The sequence below is a fragment of the Pteronotus mesoamericanus genome, unplaced genomic scaffold (assembly GCF_021234165.1).
Source record: "Pteronotus mesoamericanus isolate MK-2021 breed Mesoamerican mustached bat unplaced genomic scaffold, CSHL_Meso_final contig_46, whole genome shotgun sequence".
NCBI lineage: Eukaryota > Metazoa > Chordata > Mammalia > Chiroptera > Mormoopidae > Pteronotus > Pteronotus mesoamericanus.
The window spans coordinates 11,129,563-11,149,630 of NW_026555170.1; the positions used below are offsets into that span (position 1 = coordinate 11,129,563).

Below are 20,068 nucleotides of genomic sequence, written 5' to 3' on the forward strand. Positions count from 1 at the left end.
CTTTTATGCAAGCAAGATCAAGCTTTTCATTTAGAATTTTGGAAAACTTGTATTTGTAAGATTTATACAAGTCTTCTATTTAATGTCTTTCCTAATATTTTCTATTCTCTTTTTTCATGATTATAAATATATAGATTTTTTTTTCACCAAGCCCCATGTAGACACTTACAAATGTTCCTAATTAATCTCAATGTGCTGTACAAATAACATTTCCGATGTTTGCCGCGATGTGACAAACGGGAACCAGCGTACACTGAGGCTGTCCTGTCTGAAACTGCTACAGCCTCCGGTTACCAGCAGGGGCGCTCTGGGGAAAGAATAAAGGATAAAGCTCACACAACAGAAAGCAGGTCCGCAGCAGAAAAACCAAGATCCTATGAAATTTTTGGTGACATGTTAATGCATTTCCAATGCAAAACAAAGCTGTCACATCAACATGAATGTACTATTAGAGCAGCTAGCTTCAACGTGACTAAAAAGGCACTTTGAGTTGGTTTTATGTCCCTGACAACCAAAAGAGTTCTCAGAGATCCATTCCTGGTGGGAAAGGGGATACTGTAACCTAGATAGTAAAGACACTATAGGAGCTACTATTTGTAAGAGAAGTTTATTGCTTAAATCAATGGTCAGCAAGGTTTATATGAAAAGGACCAGATAGTAAATATTTTAGGCTGTATGGGCCAGGTGGGCTTTGTTACAAATATTCACCTCTGCCTTTACAGTATGAAAGCAGCCATAGACAATACATATAAAAGAATGAGTATGGCTGTGTTTCAATAAAACAATGAACACCAAAATTTTAATTTTGTGCCATTTTCACATGCCACTTAATACTATTCTTCTTTTGATTTTTTTTTAACCATTTAAAAATACAAAACCCACTCTCAGCTCATGAGCTGTACAAAAATGGGCAGTGAGCAGGACTTCTCCCTACTGACTGTGATGTGCCAAGCTCTGGCTCAGACCCTCATCTCTAGGTGCATGATCCTCCATCCCCCCATTCCCAGGACAGGAAAGGCAACAGGCAGCCCTGGCTTCAATTACAAGGAGGGCAAAATGGAAAGGACTTTCTACATTTCCTCTAAGGATAACTAAGATTGGGTAGGAGGATAGCCCCATAGGAACACTACAGAAATACCTTGCCCGACTTCTGAACCCCAAATGTGTTTGGGATTGTCTATGAGTGAGGTTGTGTTCTTGCTGCTACAGACTCTTTCTGCTGTGCCCCTCCAGATACTGCAGGATATAGAGATAAGGTTATAATTCTTAATCCTAAACATTCTTGCACAATGATATTCATCCTTGTCTCTCCACTGTAAAGACATTGAAGGGAAAACCTTTGTGGCTACTAGGCATTAGAAATTTTCCAAAATGATGGGATAGTCTTCAAGCATAGGAGGGGAAGTTTGGGGGTAGGTGGATGTGAGAGGAGCACATTCCATCCTCCTTTAGGGTGCTGAAGAAGGGATATCATCACCTAAGGGGCCCTTCCGAGGCAGTTGGGGTCTTTGGGAGATACAGAACTTAGACTTGATCAGAATTAAAAGAGGAATTGGGAGAGGAACACGGGCAAGCATATCTCATAAACATAGAGTTGACAGATTTAGAAAATAAAAATGCACCCAGTTAAATTTAACTTTCAGATAAATAGAAAATCATTTTTTAGTGTGAGTATGTCTCAAACACTGCACCCTATACTCTATCTGGCAACCCTGCAGGCTGTGGTGAGGGAAAGTGCTGAGGTTTCCAGCACTGTCAGCAAAGAGGGACTTGGGACTTTGGGAAACATGGCTTCTGGGGGGTCCCAAATGGCCACCAGGGGCTTCTGAGGACTCCTTATTCATTTATTTTAGTTCCAATTTCTTACTAATTTTTTAACCTTTATTTGGAGTAAACATCTGTCATTTATTAAAGGCAACATGTTACTGTGAGGCTTTTGAGCCACATGTGTATAGCCCCAAACACCTTAGAAGATCATGGAAGATGAACTGTGGCCTTCGACTCTACCTATTCCCTGTGTTCTCTCCATCCATCTGTCCTCCGCTGCTCCCTCCCTCCTTGCATGTGTTGAGTGTTTTGTTGCTTATTCTCTCTACGTTTTGGGTGCAGTCTTAACTAGTTCCTGCTTAAATCCCTTCTCAAATAAAGACTTGAGAAACTTCAAAAATGGACTACTTAGTTGGGTATATCCCTTAATTCCCCAATGAGTTCCAAAGAACATTGATTCTTTCATTGACTGAAGCAAGGATCTCCCTTCCTCCAGCTCTGAACTAGCTATTCCCAAACTATAAATATTCAATACTTCCCAGACAGCAAATGCGCATTTTGCTGCCTCCATGTAAGATATGTCCTGTGGTTTGCATTGTCATCTGCTAGATACACTTAGACACTCCATATACCTCTGAATGCATATCTCAGACTTTTGTGTGACTTCTCACCTGAAGCAGCCCAGAAAAATCACTGCTCAGCCATTTAGCACACAAAGAGAAGATATCAATTTTCCAAATAGCGCCATTTCTTTAATTTATTTGGCTGCTAGAGAGCTGTGGAAATGTATTGCTGTAGACTGGGAAAAAACACCATCATGCCCCTCAGGTCTTGTCTGTGATGGGACAGTCCAAATGTTCTCAACAGTTTCCATTTTAAAAATGCATGAGCCTTCTCATCCTTCAACTGGGCGGTAGGTTAATGAGTGTGCTCATTGTACTGTTATTCTACATACTTTACTCATAACTAATAAATATTCTTAGTGTCTATTCATTTTTAATTAAAAAAATAAAACTTTTTAAAATGAAAACACACCCACTCTCCCACACAAAGAAAGAAAGAAAATGCCTTAACCTTTACACCAACTGGAAAAGCTACCACTATGCAGAAAGCAAGTTGGAGCATGAGATTATTCACAGGTGGTTAAATTTGTCATATGTCCAAGAGGCAGATGGTTGCATTATGACATTAGAAACCTGGGTTCTAATCCCAACACTGCCCATAAATAAGGCCATTAGTCAATAAATTCCTCAAAGACAGGGATTGTGTTCTGCACACTGTTTCCCTCTAGCTAATTTTTCGCAAATAAATTATACATAATTTATTTGCATGAAATACATAGTATTATAGATATAGGTGAAGTCCCTTTCCCCACCAAAAACTGAGAGACAACTATTATAATCTGCTATATACTTGTACCAGGCTCTTTACCAAAACATAGAAAATATACAAAGTATTGATATTCCGCCCCACACACATAAATGGTCATGGAGTGCATATAACTCTGCAGCTTGCTCTTTTCACTATACAATATATTTTTAACATCAGTCCATATTGATGTGAATGGCTCTAATTTTTTCTTCTGAATATCTGTGTAAAATTTCGCCATATGAATATACCAAGTCCCATCTATCTACTCCAGACACATTTAGGTTGTTTCCAATTGTTCCTGATAACAAACGATTTTAATAGATTCTGCCAAATTCCCCTCCAAAATCAGGGATCACTTTACCATCATCCCCACCAGAAATGTAAGAACGTTCCCCTTTTCCCAAAAGTCAACAACATTAGATATTAATAAAATTCTTATTTTTGCCACATGAGCTGGTAAAAATAAAGTTGTATATTGGGGATTTTAATTTGCATTGTTTCACTCACTTATGTGAGGATGAGCATCTCTGTCAAATGTTTTTTAGCTTTTTATGTTTTTCCCTTCTGTGAATCCCTTGTTTACATCATTTATTCATTTATCTGTTGGTTTAATTGTTCTTTTCTTATTGATTTGCAGGGTTCTTTATAAGTTCTGGATACTAATTCTTTGTTCTACATGTTGCTTTTGTTCACTTTTTGAAACTCCAATATGTATCAGAGCGTCTGGCTCTTAGTAAGAGGTAGTAATGATTTTGTTGACTACATGAATAAATGAATGTTGCATAAAAGCCATATATTGGACAATCACTCTGAAGCTCACAACAGGCCTATAGAATTTTCATTATCTATCTATGAAGACCAGGCACATGGGCACATTAAATATGAGCCACTAAATGGTGTACCCTAGTCATTTCTGAATCCCCAATTCTTAGGGCAGGACCTTCTATAGAATGGCTGCTTAATAATGGTTGAATGAATTAAAGACGAGAATAGAAGAAATCAAAAGAGCTTTCTCCCTCCCACATGCCTGAAAGACCAAATTTCCATTCCATAATAAGCTAAGTTAACAAAAAACTGTAATAAAATCTGGCACGTGTCCAATATACCAGAATGTATTCCATCTCTGCTCTGCTCAAAAATCTCTTGATCTCCACAGCAAAAATGGGAAATTAGAGCCAAAGTGGATGCCTCACAAGAAAAGCAAATAAAAACAAAACGAATGCTTCAAGCCACTTGACTCAACATAAGGAATTCAAGTAAAAATCTGATTGCTTCCCCCACTGCTCCTTCCACTGAGGACCAGGGAACGGACTGAGGGGCCAGGTCTGTTCCTCCCCTTGCCTGTAGCTTCTTGCCTTTCCTCCCCACACCTCCCCGTCTCTCTATTTCAATGCACTCCCCTTTTTTCTCTCCAGGTTGTTGTTCTTTTTCATAACGTTCGATCCCTGGATTTTCCCGGGTTGTCATAATTTCTATTGAAAAGCTCTCACAGCAGAAATGCCACCCACATTTATATACGTATAAATATGTTTCTTTTCTTCTGCTTTGGAGCTATTTGGTTTAATTATTTCTGGCACTTTGCCCATCAAAATGTGCGATTCTTCAAAGGGACGGAATGACAGCGAATCTGCCTCCTCCTGAGCGATTGAGGTTTTCGTTTGAATTCTGTTGTCTTGGAAACAAGTGAGTTTCATTGAACATACACCTACCATACTGGTTAAAACATCAGCTGGAGGCAGGACTCCCCTGCAGTCTACTCCGTGTCTTGCCTAACTCGTAGGTTGGTTAGCTGCTGAACTGGAAACAGACAGTGAGTCAAGACATCTGGATTCTAGCCTTACTTCTGATCCTATCCCCATGGCTCTAGACATGTCTTATAACCTTCATGAGCCTCCATTTTCTTATGGAAAAAAATGGGCATAATACCACTTCTTTTATCTCAGACTCATTGGGAAGATTGAAAGAGAATATAGATTTGAAAAAGCACTTTGGAAACCTGAAAAGGCAAGACAAATGTAATTATATACATGAATTATTATTTTTCCCCTTCGTAAAAACAAATCATGAAATTTTAGCTCAGCTATGTAAAAATAAGTTCTCTCCGTATTATCTTTTCCTAATGGTAAAACGGGTTATCTTACAGAGCTAAGCACCTGAGAGCTGAGAATGATTATTGATGACAAGTGGTCACTCTAGTCATGGTTCATTCTGCTGAATGAGGAGTAACTCCACGCAGACAGCAGGCAGAGCTGTGCCTATTGCTGACTTCTCAGTTGTGTAGTACCAGGAACAGCCTAAGATTACTTGTCTCAGTCATCTCTGGCTGTCTACCAAACCTCCCCAAAACTTAATGACTTCAGTTGTGCTCACAGTTTTATAAATCAGAAATTCAGAAAGGTCTGACCTGGGGCAGTTCACCTCTGCTATGTGGGGTGCTAGCCTGGGCAGCCTGGGCTGAACCATCCACTTTCAAGAGGGCTCTTCACTCACACGCCTGGCACGTGAGTAATCCCTGGCTTCTCTTTCTCTCCACAGGGGTCTCAGCCTCTGGCACTGCTCCACAAAGTAGAGGGCTCTCTGAGCACTGTGATCTCAGGGTAGGCACCCTTATTACATGGTGCCTGGCCTCCAAGAGGCAGGAAGCAGAGGCTGCTAGGCCAGTTAGGGGCTATGCCTAGAAGTTGCACAGCATCACTTCTGCCACACTCTACTTGTCAAAGCAGAAAAAGAGCTTGCCCAGGTTCAAGAGGATGGAGAAATAGAGTGCAGCGCTTAGTGGGAGAATGGCAAAGTCACGTGGCAGAGGGGCAACCATCTCTGGAAGATGTACTCTGCCAGAACTGCCTTGTCATTTGTCATCCCTAGCAAGGCATCCTCGAGCTCAGCCACACAGGATTAAAAGTAATGGGTTAATAAAGCTCCTTCTGAGACTTTGACCATTTCCAGAACGTAGGATCAGAGTTTGACACCTTCCAGAAAGAAAGGAGCACCCACAAATCAGATACAGGTTCCTAGGAAACTTCAGTTAGGATCATTTGCATCTGGAAGCCTCACACATGAGCACGTTTCTAGAAGCACCTTGAACACAGAAACAAACCTGGTACCATAAAAATGTCATGTCAAACACCATGTTTAGGTCTTGCTACACATACTTAACATGCGTATCACCTTGAGTTAATTACATAGCTTTCCTGTCTCTCAGTTTTCTCGCCTGGACAACAGAAGATTTATACCTCTACTAATTTACCTATCCACAGTTGTTAAGGTTATCAAATGAAATAATATATGTATCGTGTCTTTTTAGTTGTAAAGGGGTATATAAATGTCAATTATTAAATCAGAAAAGCAATAGGGGCAGATCCTGGTTTTGTCTCTTCATGGATGTGTGACTTAAACAAGTTTACTTAAACATTCTGTGCCCCATTTCATTTTTTATTCCCACGCAGTGGCTTAGAGAGAGTTCTGGAACCAGACCTCTGGACTTACACCCTGACTCACCTTTGATCAGCTGTGTGATCATGTGCAGAATACCTAACTTCTGGCCTCTTCTTCCTCTTCTATAAAATGAAAGTAATGATGTCATCTACTCATAAGGTTGTTGTAGGAATTAAATGGCTCAATGCACTGAAAACAGTATGTAAAAACATAATAAGCATTGATAAATGTTAGCTATTATTACTCACCTTGGTCTTTTTCTACCTTCTACGTATTCCTTATGGTCATCCTGCAAAAGCAGGAGGGATCCCCACCCGAAGTTTAGTTCCAATGTCAAACTGAAGACACCAACAAAGCACATCCATAGGATATGAAAGGTTTATTGCTTGCATGACTGAGGTCTTTGGGGACAAGAGGGGACGACTCTCAAGCAGGTCCGAAATTGCTTGGGAGAGCAAGGAAAGGCTATGGGTCTGGGTTTTTACTGTGGGTGGGGCAGTGACAGGGTTTAGTATATGTGCTACCGCATGGGATGGAGCTGCCTCCCACCAGCACCAAAAAAAAAACAAACAAACAAACTTATCAGCTTGCCCAGATGTGTGATACAAAGAAAAGAGGAAAGGGTAAGGCTTAAAACTTTCAGAAGTTAAATATCAAAAACTGGTCAGGTTCCTCACTATAACATCATATGGAGCCTATACATGTCTTAGTAAGCTTAAAGCTAAATATAAGGAAAAGATTTGGTGAGTGACCACCTTTATAAACTCTATTACTACTTTTAATAGTTTTTAGCAAATACTCTTGGGCTTTTAGAATAGACACTTATGCTATCTATAAATAATGAGAATTTTCTTTTTTTCTTCTCTAATAATTGTATCTTATATGTGTCTTTCTTGTCTTAATGCATTGGCTAGAATACACAAAATTAAATAATAACAGTGATGGTAAACATTTCTACCTTGTTCCTGGCTTTTATGGGACTGCCTTTGGTATTTTGCACTAAGACCAATTTAGCTATTGGTTTGATATTGACTTTTTTCCTACCATATTAAGAAAGTTTCCATCCACTCTCTTAGTTTATTAATAGATGCTATATGAAATAAATATTAATTTGTATTAAATGCCTTTATGAATATATCATGATGAACTTACATTTTAATTCATTGTTATTATCTTAAACACAGGATTTTTCATAAATGAATGGAACATTTCTTCATTCATGTGAATATTATTGAACATAGAATATTAGAAACTTGGTCTCTAATCTTAGTTTTATGTATTTTACTCACCAGATTTGAAATTTAAAACCCTAGTATATTATTCACTAGGACCAAAATTGAGGAGAATTTTTTTTGTTGCAGCATATTTCAGGGGAGGGGAGAGCCAAAAGAGGCAAGAGACATGTGTTTTAGACCTTTGTATAATCTGTTGTGGAATCCAAATGAAAGTTTCTTATTTTTCATTTCCAGTTATTCCAGGATTCTCTTGAAAGATGTTCATTCAGATTTTTATAACCTGCATAAAAGTCTTCTAAAAGTTTTTCTCTTTCTCACTCCTCAAGTATTTTAAAAGCTACCAGCAATTTGCATTATCTCTTTTGTTTAACATAGCAGGGGCCACTCTTGCCAACATAAATGCCATGAGTGTGAACTAAGAATTAATACCACTTCCTGAAGGTAGGTTGAAATCATAATATATAGCAGATTTTTTTATTAGAAAGGGTTTGCTGAAAAGCAAAATCCTCCAGTATCCTTAGCCTGGGTGTGATGAGGATCAGATGAAGCTCAGAGAAGTTAGTAACTTGCCCAAAGTCACACAGCTAGTACAGTGTGGCACCAGAGTTGAATCACAGAATTGGCTGACTCTAAATTCATAGAGACTTCATGCCAGCTGAGATTAGAGAACTTGAGGGATGTCTACCAAATAAATGTTCTTTATCAGGGAACTCAACTATTTTGTAATACACAATACCTACTGTTTTAGTTAGGATGTTGCCAGCTGAAAGTAGCAGAAAACCCAGGTAGCAAGGCTTAAGCACAGAACTCTGAGGCAAAGCAGGTATAGCCTTTGTTCATTGGTGGTAAACATCACAGGTCAACCTGGAATCCACTTCTCGGTGCTTCTTCTGGCTTTCTGCCTTGTGATCAGAATAAACAGCACCAAACACCAAATCCTCACCAAGCAACATCCAAAGGAAAGAAATCTCCTAGCTATGACCTATACTAAGTGAGGAAACATCTGAAGTCCCCCAGCAAGCATCCCCTTACATCTCCTTGGCCAGTGTTGGGTTGGATGCTTTTTGGGAAACGCTGGCCTGGTTTCAGGAGCTGTAACCCTGCTAACAGGCTGGAGGACCCCAAGGCTGGAAATAATCAGGAGGTCTTGGAGAAACAGGCTCCTGAGGAGACTTGGCCTGTTCCCCACTGGCAGGGGCCTCTGCCTCTCTGCTTTGCCATGGCTGGTCAATTAGCCAATGATGGGTAAGACCCCTCGGGGGAGGGACAACCTAAGACAGGTATTGGCCGATAATGGCAGCAGATAAGAAATTGGGGGACACGGAGAAGGGGCGAAAAGGCCCCTTCACCTCTCGGCTTGGTCTGGACATGGCCGTAGTCCTCATTGCAGCCAAGAAGCAGTCTCCTTAACCCTTGGTGGCTCCCTCCCCGCACCTGGCTCAGGATTGAAACAGTGCAGGAAAAACAGCCCTAAATCAGATCTGGCAGGTCCCGGGGTAATCAGGCCTAAAAGTAAATTCTTTGGAGTGTGCTCTGTTCCTCCCTCAGATCTCTGGTCAGCTCATGCTGCAAAGGACCTTTATCCACACCCCTTACCTTGTTAAGACATTTGCTTTATTTACACCTTTTATCCTATATCTTTAAGATGTCTTTAAGTCTATTTTCCCCTTATCTATAGTCTCTATTGTTGATTCTAGTCTCCTCTCGGACCCATGTAAATCAATGTACTCCTGTCACTTGCCTTGTTAAAAGCATCATATATCCACTGTGAAACTTACCATACTGATGTAATGAGATAACGTATACATTCCTGCTACATACCCCACTGAGAAGATTTTCAATAAAAGCCTTGGAACAAAGGACAACAGAGCCTTCCCCACTAGAGGGATGTGCCACGGCCTTATCCAGTGAGAAGGAAGTGTCCCCGTCAGCTCTCCCAGCAAGCAGAGAAGTGTTTGTGACGTTTTGTGTTTATTCCCCCTCACTGTGACAACCCCCGGATGGGCTCTGCAGGTTTCAGAGCCTTGCTCCCACCTCAGCTGGCCCCAGCCGGTTTCCCTCAGGTTTCTGGGAGCGCTGCGCTCTCTGAGCCGCTCCCCTACAGCTGCGCTCCCCTATAACTGCCGCACAGTGTGACAGATGCTCACTCCTAACAACTCAGGGGCAAATGGGATGAATTGCTAAGATTGACTTGGACTAATAACAATTTTCCCATTGGAACTAGGAAAAGTCCCACCATCACTGGGGCATATAGGCTACCCAGTACCTTAGCAAAGCAGAGTGCGTTGGCAGGAAAGGGGTGGATTCTCTGGGGTGGGCAGCCAACAGTGTTGCCACATCCACATTACTACCCTCATCCACAGACATCCCCGTGGTTTCCCTTACTTTCCCTGGACTTTGTGTACTATTGATGTCTGAGATGTGAGGTTCTCTGACAGAACAGAGCATCTGTCTAATATTTTTCTCCTAACCAGTGGTGAAGAATCAACTATGTAAAGAGAAACAATAGAACTAAATGAAAGGGACATGAAAAAAACTTTATGCAAAGATAAATTCTTTTAAGAAGTTACTGCGAAACAAGCAGAATACAAACTACTGGGGAACCAAGAGGCTCTGAATCCAATGAAGGTCTGAATTTATCACATAAATCTAGGCAAACTCTATACCTGCAGGGTAGACTTGGCAGAAAAACTTCTGAAGGTGTTATAGTCTGGCTAGGTGTGGTCTGCACTTTGTAACCAGGATACAAAAGGTCATCACAGTGAAGGCAAGAATAGCCCTGGCTGGTGTGGCTCAGTGGATTGAGTGCTGGCCTGCAAGCCATAGTGCCACTGGTTTGATTCCCAGTCAGGACACATGCCTGGGTTGCAGGTGAGGTCCCCAGTGGCGGGGGGGGTGCATGGGAGGCAATTACACATCGATGTTTCTCTCCCTCTCTTTCTCCCTCCTTCTTCTCTCTCTAAAAATAAATAGAATCTTTTTTTTAAAAAGAATAATATGAAGCCATTTCATGTGTATTACAATTATATTCAATTAAATTCAATAAGCACTAAGCATTCACTAACCCCTTTGATACCCCCAAGCCATACGTTGAGTTGTGCAAGTGCACCAGGGGTGAATCGGACAAGGTTTCTGCCTTCAAGGATCTTATGATGAATAAATCACAGACTTGTAGAAAAACTTGTTTTAAGCAAATTGGTTTCTTCAATTGACTTTTGGGGAACTTAATTTGGCTAAATGACTTTGGGGAATTGATCTTCAGCAAATTGATCAGCTGCTCATGTGAGCAACTAACTTTAGAATATCACAAATGCTATAAAAGGAATATAAATAAGCTGCTTTGGGAGCTGACGGGTGGGAAGAAATAATTTCCAAAGGGACATTTGAATTGGTCTTCAGGAATGAGTAGGAGTTCAACACAGAGGGCAAGGGAACAGTGTGACCAGATGTGGTAAAGTACCAAGCCAGCTTTGTGATACCAAATTCTAACACTCAAGCAGACACTCTACCCATGTTCCCTCAAATGGACAAAAAAGTAGTTTAGTTTCTGCTCTTATTGAAAATGACTCTTCTAAGCAACAAACAAAGCAAACTCATAGATACAGAGAACAGAGGGTAGTTATCAGAGGGGAAGGAGGATGGGGGAAGGACAAAGAGGTTTACCCTTCATCACCAAAGGCGGTCAAACCATGGTAACAGAAGGGGACTAGCCTTTGGGTGGTGAACACAAACTGCCATATAGAAACGAGGTATTATAGAATTACACACTTGAAACTTATATAATGTTATTAACCAATGTCACCTCAATAAACTTAATAATTTTTTTAAGACTATCCTACTTAGCCAGAAACAAGCAAAAGAACAAGGCCTGCCAAATTAAAACATTTTCTCTTCAAGGGTTCCATTGGCCTGCTGTTTGCCATTCCAGACTTCTCCTACCTGCCCCCACTCCCGGTTAAGTCAAGAGAACATGACTGGCAATCACAAACACTTGGGAATGCTCCTCAGACTACCGCCAAGCCCCGCCCAGGCCCACGCAAAGACAGTAAAATAGAGAGACCTTATCATTCCCTCATGGCCCCAGTTTCAGGAAAGCTCTTCATGATCCATGCCTGGGAGTCCTCTTCCCAGTTTCTTGTTGTAGTCATAAAAACAACTCTCTTAAAAGGAACATGGCCTTTAAAGAGAAAAACTGTTCACTTAAAATTATGCAAAGTTTGCCCTCTGTGGCCTTTAATCAGAGGAGGGTATGCAACAACCAGATTCACTGGCTGGCTGGCTAAGGTCTCCGAACATCGGCAGTTTATCATGTCACTCGAGTGTGTCTTTTTTTTCTAAATACTTTTTTTCCTCTTTCTCTGTTTCTCTCTGCATTGGAGCCTCCACCCATGAAATTGAAAGATTTCTGGTAGAAATTCCTTTGTTGCATCAGCTTTTGGAAATATGGATTACAGTATTCTGTGAAAAACATTTATTACCCTGAACTGTGACTCAGACATTGTTGCATTTCTGGGGTTATAGATTTTCTTTCAGCTAAACTAAGGCTCTAAGTCACAGTGACAGTTGTAATGTGTGTAATACCACAGTACCAGATTCTATTACACACATATTTTTGCTAGAGGTTTACGATGTTAAAAATATTTCTTCTTTTTTCCAATACCTTTCTGTACCTGTTGTGTAAATATATTAGAACCTATAATACCAAAGTCAATTTCCAGATGAAATGTGCACAACAGCAGTAGTTTCTCCTTTAAAGAAAAGGAGGGGGCGCTGCTGCATACAAGCTAATGATATTCAAGCACAATATTGAATTGTAATAAAAGATGAATGAGAGAAAGTGTGTGTCATTGTGAGGGATGGAGAAGGTTACAGAAAGCTGAGGCCAAGAAAGGATTTATCATGGCTGTTGCTGCGGGCATTGTGTTAAAAAAAAAATCTGCAGACCTATTTGCAAGTGTATCTTATTGGAAAATAGAGCAGTCTACTGAGGAAAGAATTTCTAAAGATTATCTTTTATACAAGATTAAGATAAAACTTAAGCAATATGTGAGAGAAATCTCAACTGATTCTCAAGGCGGGGCAGAACTTCAAATTTATCAGTGGGTCCTGTCAACTCCATAAATGTAGGAAGAGGTCTTTGTTAAAGTGTCGTTGGTACTGCAATTTTTCAAGGTAGGTTAGAAAAGGCACACATTTAACAATGACGTGGACTTAATTAACACACCCACTTACAAAGCGATAATCCATTAGAGAGTCGTGCCAACAAACCCTTCCAGTTTTCTTTAGAATCCAAATTTTATTTAACACTCACAACAGTTCTCTTGGGTATTTAACCACATTTCTGTCCTTCTCCTAAAAGAATCCAGTGTGACTAATGCTTTTATTGGGGAAAAAAAATCTGATTGTAGTTGAGTTAAATTGTCAAAAGCAGAGAGTGAAAATATAACAAGAATATAGATATTTTTAAATTCCTTCTGATTAAGTTTTAGCACTTTTTCACCTTCTGCTTCATCAATAATAAAAAGCAAAATTAGGTGAATTTCACTTTTTTCCCCTTCCATCCCTTCTACATTTATATGGAAGTTATAAACAAGAAAATAATCTGAAGGAGACAGAATGAGAAGAACGGGGGGCTGGATGGACCCAGGGAGCCCCATTGTTCTCAATGAGCGGCCATGTTCACCTCAGAGTTTGTCTCCTCAGGGATAATCATGACTTTGTTCATTCAGTTCACTCTGTGATTACTAAAAGAAAAATTTGCAAATGCCCAAGGTATGGCTTTTTGGGGTGTTTATCTTGTGCTTTGTTTGTAAAGGAAAATCTAGAGATCTCTGCCTTATTTCAAATGTAAATCTAGAATTCAATTAAAAATATTATGATTAATGTCAGTAATAAGCATCTAGTACCATAAAAATATTTATACGCTTTGATCTAATAATTCTTCTCCTGTGAATCCCTCCACAGAAAACTATCTAAAATGGAAGAAAAAAAAAACTTAAGCTCAAGTATTTTATATACAAGACTATTTCCTATTTAAAAGGAGGGAATAACTCTCACATACTCAATTCCTAGTCAAATGCCTCTTCTTATCCCTTTTACTGTTTGCTTAAGGTGGCAGTAGTCCAGTCCCAGGAGTAAATCATGGCGATGATTAGATGAAGAATGGGCATGAGCTCCTGGTCTGGTCAAGGAGATGTGAGAGAAAGCCTCCATAGAGAAATTCCCAGAGTAGAATTACTAAATCAAAGGGTATAAATATTTTTAAGACCCTCAATACTTGGCAAAGTTTTTCTCTCTCCCCTAAAAAAGTACACTTTTTAAAACTTTGGTTTCTACATCTCTCCCCACCTGTGACTTCTGCTTAAGATTCACCTGTGGGGAGACACAGAGTTCAAAACTGTGACAGCAATCTCAAAACTATTATGAAAAGTCCTAATGAATCACAATCTATCACCTTGATCAACCCTGGGCCCATCTATTTTCAGACTGCATTTCAAAAGCATTCTCACTGAAATACCTCTGTGTAACAGAACATTATCGTTTTCAAAATGATGCTCGTAAAGTTTTTTGACATGATGGTGAGGGGAGCAGAATTTGCCACCCCAAATTATGCCTTTGGAGATACTGATTATTTTCAGCTGGCTATTTTCAAGAAATGAAAGACTCGGGGAGAACCTTTGACCTTCCTCCTAACTGCCTTAAAGTATTTAGACAGAGGACCTGCTTCAGGAAGGGAGCTATCATCATAGGTAAGTATAGCGTATGTCATATGAAACACTGGGTGGTAGACAGGAGGAAATGAGCAAAGCCCATTTGATCCAACTGCTCTCTCTGCCCCATTGTTAAAGGGGGCCTAGCAAACATTGGTTTACCAAACATTTGCTTCTCCATTTGCATGTAAAGTACCTTTCTTGCCTTTGAAGTCCCAAATCCCAATCCTTGCCACCTCCTCCCTAGTTTAAAATGGCATATAAACCTGAACTGCTCAGTTTGTCCTTGGATCCACTTTCTTACGGAACTGCCACATGTACCTATGTAATAAATTTGCTTACTTTCTAATGCTAATCTGTCTCATGTCAATTTAATTATTAGAATTTAGAAAGGCAGAAAGAAAATTATTTTTCCTCCTCCACAATGGGGGAGAGCTTATGATATGACACTAAATAAAAGAATAGCAGGTTACAAATCTGAACTTAGAATACAGATTCAGTCATGTACAAAAATGCATAGAAAAAACTGGAAACAAATAATCAAAATGTTTAGAATATTTGCCTCTAGATGGTGGGATGAAAGCCACTCATCTCTCTGTTTCTTTGTGTTTTTTCTATGTTTTCTAAATTTTATACAATCGGTATACATTGTTTTTTATTATCAGAAGGCAAAAAAAAAACAGAAAAGACTCCAGTGAGTTTGGAGAATTAGACTGAGAAATTATGTACCAACTCAAAAATACTCAAGGTAAATATGGCCAAGCATAATTTTCTAGTCTAAGGGCCATGAATTTTGATCACCTCCAAGGCTCTCACTTATCTTTGTAGCCAGAGAAAAATGTTGAATCTTTGATAACTAGATTATCTTATCTTACCAGTAACAGAACAATCACAGCATTTACTTTAAAAAGAATAAAACTGATTTTATTTTTACAAAAGTAACTCTTGCTCACTGTTTAAAAATAAGTCTTCTAGCAAAAAATCTTCTAGAAGTAAAAGCTCCCCACCACAGTACTCCTTGACAGTAACCACTGTTAACAAACAGATCAGTATGTATTTTCCCAAACATTTTGCTAGGGAATATATAAACTTTTTTAAAGATTTCATTTATTTATTTATTTTTAGAGAGAGGGGAAAGGAAGGAGAAAGAGAGGGAGAGAAACATCGAAGTGAGAAAGAAAAAAAAAATCAAGGAGTTGCATCTTCTACGCTCCCTGACCAGGGACCAAACGCACAACCCAGACATGGGCTGTGACTGGGAATTGAACTGGTGGCCTTTTGCTTTGCAGAATGATGCCCAATCAATTAAGCCACACTGATCAGGGCAGATTATCTCATTCTTTGTAATGGCAGTATAATGTTCTATTGAATGGGAGTACCAAATTTATTAAATGAACATTATGATTGTTTAGGATTTTTCTCCATTACTGAGGTTTGAAGGGACTATCAATAGTATTGTTTGTTTTCCTGTTGGATTTCAGAGTTTCTTAAACATAAAGACACACAAATCAGACATAAAAATCCAATATCACTTTCATTACTGATTAAGCAGATTCTGGAGAACAGGTATGAGTCCAATGAATTTGACGACCACTGCCAGGATCCCCACCACCACCAGAATTTAACTTCAACCCCCAAACTGCACATGTTGCCTCACAGGACCAGAGCTCACTCTCTGACGAAGGGCAGGGGCAACTACAACCTCACTGAACGCAGGAAGATTCAAGCCCCTTGCTAACACACCTCAGGGTGAGTGAACACATGGAGTTGCTGGGAGAATGGCAGGCTGGGGGACAGCATGGAACTCTGTGCCCCTTCCGTTATGCCTCGCCCTACGCATACCCTCTGTCTGGCTGTTCCTGAATTACACCCTTTTATAATAAACCAATAATTTAGTAAATGTTTTCCTGAGTCTTGCACCCTAACTCGCAGTACCTCACCATGTGACCTTATGTGGAAGTAGGGTTCTTGCAGGTATATTGGAATTGGGTGGGTCTCTTACCGAACATGGCTGGTGTCCGTATTATGAGAAGACAGCCATGTGAAGACAGACCTAACGCTAGAATGCCATGTGAAGACGAAGGCAGAGGTTGGAGTTTTGATGCCACAAGCCAAGGAACACCTAGCATAGATGGCCACCACCAGAAGCTAGAAGCGGCGAGGAAGTGCTCCTCCCCATTGGCTTTAGAAAGAGCATGACCCTGTGAGCACCTTAATTTCGGACTTCAAGCCTCCTGAACGAGAAAGTAAATTTCTGTCGTGTAAAGCTGCTCTGTTTGTGGAACTTCGTTTCGGTGGCCCTAAGAAACTAATGCAATACCTATAAACGACCTTTCTCTGCCCATTGTCCAGCATGGTTGGAAGATATTAGAGTCAATCATCAAATCTCATCCTTTAACACCAACACAGCCGCATATTCATATAAGATGGTTAGGGAGCACTTCGTGGCAATGACGATGGTGATTTACTTTTATATTGTTGTTTCCAATACACAAAAGAGGAGTCTGTGCTGAATACACCAGAAATCTTTCCAATTAATGCTAATGGGTGACCAGCCTCTAGTTGACTCCATGGGAAATGAGGCCACTAAGAGGAAGTTATCAGCAAGGGATTTATGTTTTAGTAGCATGTTTAATTATGATACAACCATGACTGTCTCTTGCAGAGGAATTTAGCATACAAGATTTACAGCTCTTAGCACAATTTTTGCCTTTGTTGTCTCAAAGACCCTTGTATCTGATGTTTTATTAGCTATCAACCTCTGTTAGATTGTGTCACATTGCCCCCTAGTGTTCTGGCTTTGTAATCTCCTCATGGCTGCTCCTGTTTAGCGTTAGGTTCCGGAATGTTTTTTGCTAGAGTCTGTAAACCTGTCCACTCATGCCTTAAAGGACACTGAGAACAGTGAAAAAGTAGAAAGTGGAAGGGTTTTGTTTATTTTAAGAAAGCCACTGAACAACTACAAATATATGTACTTATACATATATACATGCGTGTGCTGGCGCATGCGTGTGTCTCAAAACACATCACCTGACTGGCTTAAGCTTGCAAAAGAAATTAAGTTTCCAGAATAAGAGCGGATCAGACTGTTTTCTTTCTTATTTCTCGAGGGCAGGCAACATCTTCAAGAGATATCCTTTCTTTTCATGATATGACAACAGGGAAATTTTTTAAGCAAAGCTGATGACATTTTAACTAATCCAACCAGCCAGAGGAAAGCAATATTACAAAAGAAGCCTCAAATGAAAGGTGGGACTTCTTTTCCTCTTCAAAGGTGTGGATGCGCAACGCCGTGCGAAGCCGGCCAGCACTGCAGACGCCCACTCCGGCTGCACTGTGCCCGCCAAATCCAGCCTCCTCCCTGCTGTCCCCACTCTGCTTGTCTACCGCTCTGCCTGTGGATGGTGACAGCCATCAGCTGGGAAGACAGTGACAGAGGGTCAGGGAAAGGGTGCAGGAATACATTAGTACGGAAAGAGCAGGGACCCTGGAAATGCGTTCAGGCTTTATAACACCAATCTATTCTCAAAGTATTCAGGGGACCCAAAATTATCCGAAGGGAAGAAATAATCATACAGAACACACTTCCCTAACTCTGTGCTGGTGGTTTAAAAATAAACTGGCCTCCCTGCAGGACAGCTTCCATAATTCCAGATCTTTCTTTTCTCTTCCCCAAGCTGCACCATTTCGGTTGTGCCCAGCCCACGCTGCCCCCCCTCCAGGCCTCCCTGTGGATAACTAGCTAATCTGATCCTCTGACCTACGCTTCCGTGTGACCGCATGCAGCCTCCTTCCCTAGGTCTGCGGCATCCTGGTATGCACAGTAGTCCTATTACCAGCTCTCAGGAGAATTTGGTTTCCTGTGACCCTTGTCACTGCTGGGACTTTGTTCAGACCCCTGATCCACATGCATACACCTTTATTCTCACTGCAGATGCCCATGTCCTGCCCTGTCTAGACTACAAGTCTAGGGAGGCGGCGGGTGGCGCGGGGTGCGGGGAATTCTGTTTCTCTGCGCGCAGGTGAGGTTCCCTGGCCTGTGCAAATGGTGGTGCTCTCTCCCAGGTCTGACAAAGGACGACGAGATGGAGGTGGGGGTGCGGAATATCACTGGAGAACATTTATTCTTATTGAGGTGTGCCAGACAGACCCGAAACCTATCCCACAGAAGATTTTTTTTTTTTTTTTTTTTATCTTGCATGGACTGAGAGAATAGCCCAGCTGCTATCTCTGGCTCTCCTCCATTTCTCACTCCCATTCATAAAATTTTTAGAGAAGGCCCTGTGCTCCTTCCTCACAGAGCCGCTCCAATTGTGCCCCTGTCCGGAATGACCTTGGATTTAGTGGCAGGTGGCTAAAAAAGCCCTGAGCAGTCCATCAGTCCTGGCTACTCTGGCTCTCCCTACATAACCATCCCCACCGTGAATCAATCATATGCTGAGCCTCTCTAAAGCTCTAGCACCACGCAAGAAGCCAGGGGATCACAAAAGCTTACTAAACTTCTGGCACTGGTAGATTCAGCATTCACAGCATCCCAAGAGACTCGTGACCTATAGTAATTTGTCTTTGGCTGAGGCCCAAATTTGAACATTAAACACCATGACACCAGTGTTTGAGAGACAGTCACTTAGTAAATGAGCCTAGCTAGCCTATTTATTAATCCTAGGAACACTATATTATTATTATTATTATTATTTTCTTAATTTACCGCATGCAGGATATTATACAAATTTCTTCCATGTTAGCTCATTTCACAGTAATTGTAAAAACTTTATCCCCATTTTATAGATGAGAAAAATGAGATTCAAAAAGGTTAAGAAAGTTTCTCAAGACCATATAATCATTTAACGTAACTGAGCAAGACCACAGAGCTAGTTGGTGTGATTAAGAGTAACCGTGGAGCCCATCCTGGTCGAGTGGCTCCGGCGGTTGGAATGCCACCCTGTACGCCGAAAGTGATGCAGGCTCAGTCCTCGGCGGGGGCGCATGTGGGAGGTGACCAATCGACATTTCTCTCTCTCTCTCTCTCTCTCACACTGAGGATTTAAAAACAAAAACAAAAAACAAAAAAAGGAGAGAAATCACAAAGAAGTACGATTGGGTAGATCACAGATTTGACCCAATCTGTCGTACTCTAAATCTCAAGCACTGAGCCATAAGCCCATCAGAATTTTGTTACCATGTGAAAAATGGCCCTGGGTGCTAGAGATACCTTTAGTGGACATGGAAAAGACTGGGATGTGAGAATACACAAAGATACACTCAGCTCTGGATAGACATACATCTGGAAAAGACCAGGAACCTAAATTAAAACAACTCCACTCTTATGAATCAAAGAACTCTGAAAGATCTAGGGCACCAAGTGTTTTATACAAAAGAGAGAGAAACAGAGGTCTACATACAGCTATATATGGATATGGATATGGATATGGATATGGATATGGATATGGATATGGATATAGATAAGACATATTTTCTGCTCTTGAGACTATAACACCATTAGTGTACCATGAGAAAAGCAATTAGAAACTAAAGTATGCAGTAGTGAGA

At 40.7% G+C, this 20,068-nt stretch overlaps 1 protein-coding gene across 1 annotated transcript in view; it reads right to left on the bottom strand.

The window, feature by feature from the left end:
• Window positions 1-18,696: 18,696 nt before the first annotated feature.
• The window catches only part of EAPP (E2F associated phosphoprotein), a 192,234-nt gene continuing 190,862 nt past the window's right edge, over window positions 18,697-20,068 (bottom strand). The window contains exon 7 of the mRNA XM_054577934.1: window positions 18,697-18,712. The gene's annotated coding sequence lies outside the window, so the exon portion shown is untranslated. The remainder of the gene's footprint in view (window positions 18,713-20,068) is intronic.